Source organism: Saccostrea echinata, unplaced genomic scaffold (genome assembly GCF_033153115.1).
Source record: "Saccostrea echinata isolate AGI-Se365-2 ecotype Australia unplaced genomic scaffold, CSIRO_AGI_Sech_v1 ptg000072l, whole genome shotgun sequence".
Classification (NCBI taxonomy): domain Eukaryota; kingdom Metazoa; phylum Mollusca; class Bivalvia; order Ostreida; family Ostreidae; genus Saccostrea; species Saccostrea echinata.
In genome coordinates, this window is record NW_026889821.1 from 1,799,341 (window position 1) to 1,809,088 (window position 9,748).

At 33.9% G+C, this 9,748-nt stretch overlaps 1 long non-coding RNA gene across 1 annotated transcript; it reads right to left on the reverse strand.

Moving 5' to 3' along the window:
* Positions 1-7,115: 7,115 nt before the first annotated feature.
* Positions 7,116-8,746, reverse strand: LOC133176282 (uncharacterized). The gene is made up of 3 exons (XR_009719424.1): positions 8,677-8,746; positions 8,265-8,350; positions 7,116-7,210 (listed from the first exon to the last, which is right to left on the reverse strand). It is a non-coding gene; the product is annotated as an uncharacterized LOC133176282 (long non-coding RNA).
* Positions 8,747-9,748: the final 1,002 nt, after the last annotated feature.

The window sequence follows — 9,748 nt, forward strand, 5'->3', positions numbered from 1 at the left end:
GCAGTCAACTAAGTTTTTGCTAAGATCGTTTTGTGATCCATGCACTTAAGTAAGCGATCTTAGCTAAGTCTAAATCTTAAATTTAAGTCAAAAGTCTGACTTAAATTTAAGACAGTTTCATGATCCCGGAGCCAGGACTAACTAAAAAGTAAAATTGTGGGGTGAAGAGAAATCCACTAATTAATAAATGGTAAGAATAGTTTAAACTTGATGAATCTAAATATACAATTTTGATGTAAGATCAATTTCTGAACAGCTGTACCCCAATTTACAAGGTATACCATTGTAAATATATGATGTCCTCCATTTTTGAGCATTAGAAGTTTCTGACTTATAAAAAGGTAGGACTTAATAAGAATTTTGAGTGTTTCCCTAGGACTTAAGTGATAAGGTGCCTTCAAGTTGACAGGTTTACTAGATATTGCTGCCTCGTAGCCTTGGAAATGTTTTTGCTTGGATTGTGAGTAATCTAAAGAAACACGTCCCAATAAAAATCAAAATGGATGGATTCATAATTTAATACCCTCGTCAGTTATACAAGGTGGTCACTCTCAAGGTTCTAACATTTTCCCTTCAAGCTCAAGAGGAAAACTGTGTATGAGTATGAGTTTAACTTTCCTTGTATTTTGTCATGCACAGACAAATTGTACATTTACAAAACATGATCTTAATTCAGTTTTGGAAGCTTTTTTTTTTTTTTTTTTTTGCTGTAATAATCCTAGGTTAGGTCAATGCCCGTCTTTGAATCTTTTCTATTTTACCAGTTTCTAGATGATTAAGAAGAAATTAAATAACTTAGAGCGTTTCCCCCCCCCCCCAAAAAAAAAAAAAAAAACAAAAACAAAAAAACAAAACAAAAAAAAAAAAAAAACGTATGACCAACGTCATAAACACATAAACACAATAAACACTAAAATCTATTCATTTTACTTTCATTTAAAGTTTACGGGAACGCTTGTTGAGTTCGTAAATAAAAAGGATTGTTTATATGTTATGAGCGCAGTTATATTAATCTTTTTCAATAAAGAAGACAATGTAATAATATACCTCCCCCTTTCCTGTCTCTCTCTCATGTTAGGAAAGCAAGTTTTGTTATGTCAGAATAATTTAATTTTGTTTGTATTCTAACCTCTGATTGGTTAATATCCAAAAAGGAACACAAATTATTTCTGTATAACCTGGTTTGGTATGGGGACTCACCCCCCTGACAACCAGCTGAATCATCTGTATGCATACAATCCTCTCATTTCCAGTCCTCGGGATTCATGGAAAATTCCAGATTTAATAAATATACCTTTAACTTCAAACAATACTTCGATCTTACCACATGTAAACAAGCTGCTAGGCCTATGTATCAGTTTTTACCTCCCCTCGCTTCCCATCACTTCCGTTACTTCCGTTACTACGGTTGTATTATTGAGCGGCAAATTTGAACTATTAAAAACCAACGAAATTTTACACCCATAGTTATTAATGATTTTAAAATTAAATTATAAGGAATGACTCTAATTCTTGGCCAAATTCTTCGAGTATAACCTGGTTTGGGTCAGTTTACGCTGTTTTATAATCCGCTTCGCGGATTATAAAGCGTAAACTGACCCAAACCAGGTTATACTCGAAGAATTTGGCCAAGAATTAGAGTCATTCCTAAATTATGAATAAAATGACCTGGACCTTCATATCACAAAAACTCTTCACCATAAAGTTTTCAAAATGCTATGTCTTCATACATGGTCAATGAACAAATCTCTTCTCAAGATCACCCCCTCCCTCGAAACAGCAAGGTAGATACACACGATAAAAAAACTACAAATTATAGGGAGTACTTATGAGTTTTATTAATAAAATTCAGTTTCGCTGACGTGATATGATATTTTGCTAGCATTCATTCTTCATCTGTTTTATCTATAGAATTTATAATTTATCTATAAAAAGTAGCGATTGTCAGGTGTATTTAATAGCGTTTTTCGCGTTTTTTGTCGAATGCATTACTTGCATATAAGTAATTTTGTTCAATGATATTGAGAATAATTTAAAAGTTAATGTCCATCTTTCTTATTCATTGAAAATCCTGGGATCCGCTCCCGCTTTTCCGTGAAAACCTCATCACTACTGTACCTAAAAGATATAGCAGGCCAGAGTTGTTCATGATTCTTCTAAATTATGAAAGTTTACACATACTTTATAATCTCATAAAAAATATCAGCCTTCGTCCAATGCAGAAATGCCCAATCTGAAGAGGAAAATTCAGGAACTATTTTGCTTCAGCCATGTTTTGATTTGAACCTTACTCTACTTTCGCTTCCCGTAATTTTGGATCGACCAACGCTAGCAAGCATAAAGGAAGGAGGGGGAAGGGTGGTTTACGAATACTTTCTTCTTTAAGATTTGAAGAATCTTACAGCTTATGGCTCAGTTCGGGGCTAATACGCTAATGCTTGCAATAGCAGATTTTTAAATTATGTTTGCTCAGATGATGAAGGGTTCTTTCTGTTACTGATGTAGTCCAACAAATAATCATGCTTAAGTTGGTAAACAAAAAGACTGTTCAAAAAGCATGAGATTTTCTAGTGATCTCTAAAAATAGCATTATGCAGATAAGTTACAATAAAATATATCGATATTTAAAAGCATTACTTCTATTCAATAAATAAGATAGAGACTTAAACAGTATTGATTTACTGTCTTTAGCTGCATTAAAAGGTAATTGATTTCAGACTTGAAAAGTTAAGCTCATGTACCTTATGAATCAACGAGAAGAAGGGTGAAGATAACGAACAGTGGTTGATCTCACAAGAACTTCAAACATATACAAATCTGTGACCAGGTCATAAACACGGATCCCTTGAAATATCAGAGAGGTGGAATAAGGTGCCTAGGAGGACCAAGCATTCTCTGTTGACCGGTCACATCTGCCTTTAGCCCTATGTTTTGATCAAGTAGACGGAACGTTCTATGAAAACAATAGTCAATTTAGTATAAAAACAAAGGTCTAACGATTGGTAGGAAACAAGTCAGCCAAAATACGTCACAGTGATTGGTTACTAGTATATTTGCTTATGATATCATTATGACGACCTTGGAGTTTACGGAATTCTGATTTTAAACGAGGTTGTTAAAATCCCTGTACAATGAAGGTATGTGTGAGTAGCCGCCCTCGGTTAAAAACTGGTCGTTCTCAGAGCATGCTCTTTAGTAGCGAATATGCTGGGAGACAAACATGTAAACACCATATGCAGATGATAGCAGAATATTACAGCATAAATAAGGGAAGTTGTTGGTGGAAAAGCTGAAGTGATCTCGTTTGTCATACAATTTAGTTGTTATTTGCCCTTTTGTCGTTTATAGTCAATAAAACATCCAAATATGAAGCAGATGTGGCAGACTCCTTGGTTTCTATTTCAAGTTCACTGCGATACATCGAGTCGACAAATTGAAATAACTTTTGTTAATTGATAAAACGTCGTTGACATATCTGAATGTCGAGTTGAATGTCACGGCAAGTGCTTTCTTCTCATGTAGAAGCTCTTTTTAAATAAATTCTGCTTCATTCAAGCATAAAAACAGGTCGGCTAATAAAGGAGCACAGTTAGTGCCCATTGGAATTCCAACAATTTGTCGGAAGACTAGAATAGGTCTCCGAGAGTATATAATTGTTGTCAGTGAGGAACTCCAGCATCTTTTTCATATCAACTTCAGAGTACTTACGTGTAGAATCAGAGTGGTTTTTAACAAAGTAATTTCGTTGATGGCCAATAGGGCCTGTAAGTCTCATTTACTTTCACTTTCGTTTTTAAACTTCCGGGTACCTGAGCGTTCTTGGAGACAATGGATTACTGTTTCGCTTTAAGTTGTAAGCATCGCAGTGGAATTATAAAACTTGTAGTTTGTTTTGATTCCCAATTGTTGCAAAGAAGAGGAGAAAATGGATTGATAGATGCAGGTAAATAGCGTTTAATTGCTTTATTTTTTCATTACATGACGTAAACACAAGCCATTCTGAGCGGACCAAAATTAGCCAAAATACTTAAGCATAAAGGGAAAATTAAATCGTTTTAATGCTAAAATAGTCTGTATTCAAAAGGTGAGCTTATCTACAGATTGGTTTCAGAAATTTATTGCATTGATTTAGCTTACAAGGGTCTATTTTGGAGTATTGGACAGGTGTGCATGAGATCCGGAATGCATCGACCATGAGAATACAAAGTTGATTACCACGTCGATAACACATGATCCTTGTAGAGAACACATTCTATTTTTTTTAATTTGATTACTACAATGAATAAAAATGGACAGCTCGTTCTGTAGTCTACCCTGTCTACATGGTCTATCCAGAAATAAAAATAGTCACACACACTAAAAAAAAATCATTTTTTATTCTACAAAAAAGAAGGTATTTTTTTCATGTACACATATTAACTACCAGGCTTCATGACACCCTTCCCCCCTTTCCAATACTCCTACAATTATGACAGATATTTTTCTTGAAATAGAATTTTTCTCCATATGTCATTATATATTACAGGGCTGCACAAGGTACTGAAAAAGGGACAGTGCTTTGAGTGAATGTGTTATCCATGTATCTGCAAATGAAGCAGATCCCAGTTATTACACTCGTAAACAGTGTGACAACTTCCAAGAAGGCTCCATCAAAATCAGGTACAGGTCAAAGTTTTGGCTGCACATTTCTTTTACAATATTCAAAACATAATAATTCAGGATCAAGTTCACACAAGCTCACATACCATGGTTACTCTCAGCACCATAATGCTAGTTAAATTTTTCATATACTTTCCTGTTAAATAGTCAAATTTGGATTAAAAACATTTGTTAACAAGTACTATTACCCTACTGCATGCCAAACATTACATCCCAATGGTTGAAAATGCATGACTAAGGGTAACAGTATATTTAAGGAATAACTGTCTAATTTTTTGGTTTCATGATGTGATCAATCGAGTGGCTTGCGTGATAATTTGCATAAACGCCGAAGGCGTTTATGCATAAAATTATCACGCAAGCCAATCGATTGATCATCGTCATGAAACCAAAAAATCTGACAGTTATTCCTTATATATACATGCCAGGCCCGTAGGAAGCAATTTCACTTTGAGGGGGCACAATCATACATTTTCAGTTGAGGGGGCACTATCAACTCCAAAATTCCTTGACAAGCAAAAAAAAAAAGAAAAAAAAAGGTCATCAGACGTTATTAGTGAGAGGGCACAAGCATGTAGTAGCTATGTTTTCTATAGTATTCTGTATATCGGCAAAATTATTGGGGGGGCACGGCCCCCCCGGTTCCTACGGCCATGCATGCTCTTGATCCTGCAAATTCACGTGCTTCAAGCCCCGCTTCTGTCTCTATTTGTCCTGCTCCACACGTGATATTTTTTTTCACCACGCCTATGGATGAACCAGTACATCGATGTAGAAATAAAGTATTTTTACTATTTGAAATTTTATCTCGGACAAAGACATTGGAAATGTAAATATATAGTAATAAAGATTGTTGGCTGTGCAGAATGTTTGCACGTTCGTTTCACCTTGATGTTTTCTTTCAAATGCATTCTAAAACAAGAAAAATATTATTTGTTTATTTTGGGTAATGTGAAATTGTTACCCCTTGAAAACCATTGTTCGCCTCGGTCAGCGATGGTTTTTGAGGAATTACAATTTCATGTTATCCTAATAAACATGTAATATTTTTATGTTATATGTACTTATATTTGTAAATATTTATGACTGCGAAAAACATAAATATTTATAAATTAGTAAAATCAATTTATTACACTATAAATACACAAAAGGACAAATTTGTATATAATTCTCTATGATTTGGTTAATTAGTTTATATAAAGGATGTAAATGGGGCATGACATATCATTGTTAATATTCAAGAAAGTGTTCACTGTTTTTCTTGTAGATGCTCCTTTCCATCTGATGTTTTCCAGGTTTTTGTGAAAAGTTTTCTTAAAAATGGCACCATTCAACTACAAATACTATGCCGTGGAACTGTGACATCAATCAACTGCTCAGGACACTGCTACATGTAACTGCCAGAGAATTTATTTTTTTTTTTGTTTCATTTGGGACAAACATTTTACACCTGCAAATTGGTACTTCATGAAATGCTTGAAGGATGTTACATGTAAAGGCTACTGAAATTCCAAGTCAGATGAAGTGCAAAAGGATTGATACAAAAGTTTTAAAATTATGAAGTTTTCTATTCTAAGTGACGAGTGCGACTGAAGTTTTTAAGGATGCCCCGTCTGCAGACAACTCGTTAAGGCAGTGATATAAGTAGCTCCAAATGATGCTTTATTGTTTTCCTCAGATTTATAACCTGGATAGATCTCTGATGCAGTAATTTAGAGCCATGTCTTTTCACTGTCTCAAAGTACTGAAATAAAAATAATTTTGATTAAAATATTTTTTTTAATTCATATCATTAAATTTTTAAGCTACAGAAATTCAAATTAATTAGCTATTGATAAATAGAAATCTTTAATTGATGAGCAAGCCTTTGCATTGTCAGATCCTTTTCTGAAAGGGTCACTTACCTTTAACAATGTCAAGACAGGTGAGGCAACTAGCTGGTCTTCATGCTGGAAGTACCATCCAGTGATGTCCAAAGATTGCCAGATGAGCAGACATATACCTGTATTTAAGAAAAGATTCTGTAATATGACATAGAATTTTTGCACAGCTTGACACACAACTGATGGTAATTTAGGTGCCTGCAAAATATGTTATAAATCTGGCATTTATTTTTTTATTAAATACAAATCAGAACAAAATTTGTCCTTTTACAGAACAAATTATTTTCATTATAAAGAATATACTGTGTTAATACATAAATACATATAACCTGTATTATTAGGTATTTTCACCCCATTTTAATTCTTAATATATTCACTCTTTCACTCTTGAAAACAATTTTGCCCTTTTAAAATTTGACGAAGCACATTTGTGTTTAAAAGATATATGCTGCCTTCTTTGAATTTGCCCCGCTTTAAATTCACCTACTTGTAATGAGGGCCGAATGAGAAAAATAAAACTTAACTGGGGCGAAGAATTCCAAGAACAAAGTACTTGCCTACCTGTTTCACCAGAACTCGTCCAGCTTTACAATATTCTGTAATATCATTGCTTTCATGCGATACCCCCCAGTGGATTGGTGGTCTCTTTTCCAAATTATATGCATTTTCTAAAAAGAAGAATTTGTCAAGTTATAAAATTTAGTATTACAAGTTATTAAAGACAGTAAAACAATGTAAACAACATTTATATGCAAATGAACCTCATTTAATACAATAGAGTGAATAGACGAATGAATGCAAAATTGTACTTATGTGTTAAAGACTATATTGTTCTTTGACATTATTGTTAGCCGAATTTTTAAATACAATTTTAGTGTTATAAATGATTCAAATGCATAGAAAAAAAGTTGGGTTTTTTTTTTTACACTTTGATGTTTCTTGAGAGATATATCATATACATCGCTGACATGTTGGTTATATGCATATGTGACATTTGTGAATATTGATTAGACCTATCATTGATCAACTCCTTCGATGCACAAGTACCCTTTTGCCCGAGCCAAATGCATCAGGTTATAACATATTCAGGTGTAACAACATTACACCAATACTGTGTAATGAACCTTGGTTTCTCAGTAGAAAACCACTATGCTACTGTGCTTTTTTATTTAAAAAAATACAAGTTATTAAAAAAAACAAGTACAAACAAGTACACAAAACTGCTTGGTTTCATAGATTTCTTTCTTCTCAGCATAGATCTATACTAATTACAACTACATCACCCTCACAAGAAATGACAATTCATTCAAGTTATGGGGGTCCAATATTTGTCAGTGTCATGTTAATTAAGAAAAAAAAGCATCTACTGGATCAAGAAAAAGTGTCCAAATCATAAAGGACTTCAAAAATCTTACATCTCCCAACAAAAAAAAGTCCAGAAATGCTTGAATACAGTATAGATAAATGATGGGTGAATGTGTAAAAAACCTGTGGGAGAAAAGTTAAGCACCACCGGACAAATCACTTATAAATGATTGACAACTTGTATTGAATATACTGAATACCCTTTTTACAATTGGAAACTCAGGGTTAATAATACTCCATACTTGATTGAGTTGTCACCTGATGTACCTATAATTCTTTACTACTTTTGATATGCTTTATGCGTATTATCAGAGTAAATGTAAGTCCAAGAACTTATTTTGTGACATTATTTCATACCTGTATTTGATTTGCCTTTTGAGGATACAGATTATTTAAATCGATGTACATGTAGTCTTCGGTGCTGCAGTTCTCTTGTACTTTAGCTATAAAATGAATCTTAATGTATACAATTGTGTAAGATGAAAGAATATTTCAAACACTGAAACAGACTGAAACCTTAACAGACTGAAACTTTAACCAAAATCTCCTCTATAACATGCTCTCTAAACTGAAGAATATGGTCATATTGTTGCAGTCATGTGAATTTTGTTCAATGATAAATACAGAGAGAATTGGCAGAATATATAAAGAAAATCTATCCTTGGGAAATATGTTCTTTCAAACATTGAATGCTTAAGACTAGACTCACTGGCACGCAACAGCTAAAATTCTGTTGATAAATGAAGCGTATTCTGAACAAATTATTTACCCAAACAAAGGTGATGCAGTCACAAGATGACGTTCGTACCCATCGGGCACTTACGCTATTCATCTTTTATCAGTTGGTATTAACATCATTGTTCTCGAATTCAAGAAAAATCTGTTAATAAATTAATTGGAATGATGATTACAAAACTATTCCATCCAGGTATGATACAAGACACTTCGATTTCCCCCAAGAATTCACAAGAAACAGGTGACATTCTCCGACTTGTTTACCTGTACTTCGATCGAAATTCTCCTCCTGGATGCTCGCATCCAAGCTTTTATGACACTCAATTCATCCATCGTACGTCGGAGAACCCTTCGGCTTTGTACAACTGCTTAATCTTTCCTTGTACGCTTTGTGTAAACCATAAACATGTGTAACCCAATACACATCTCCATGTGTGAGGTACCCGGAAGTTAATATTATCGAAAAATCTCGCGAGTCACGTGACGAGACTTACAGACCCTATCACAAGATGTGAAATTTTCTGACTTCCGTTTTTATTGAAGAACCAGCTGTCTATGATATTAAAAGCCTAGTTCTTAACCTATCATAAGGAATTGTTGTATAAAGGTAGAAAACGCAGCACAGTTAAGGCTGCAGTAAGGAGACGGGGCCTAATTTATACGGGAAATGCTTACTATGACATCACACAAAAATCTTAAGTTCTTCAAATTACCACAAAATGAAATGATTTGCTATTTTAAACTTATGAATAGCTTTAAACTACATCAATACTAACTAGTGCAAGCATTATTGTCGTTGGTTAAATCCCACACAGCAATTTATAGACAATTCACTGATCGTAATGCACTTGTCAATGTGACGTCATATCGGAAAATTTGACGCAGCTTCTATGCAGTGAGAGGCGGATCAAGTTATATTCATACAATGAAAAATGTATTTTGTAATTAAATAAAATATAGATTGTAGATATATAAGAGGCCATTAACTTGGATGCGATGTCTGTTTTATGATTTTATTCATATACTTACCGTACATTCCCTAGACAAGCGATACTGTCGTATATTTGTTTGCTGATTCATTGAAGGGTAATAAAAGGGTCGTAAGA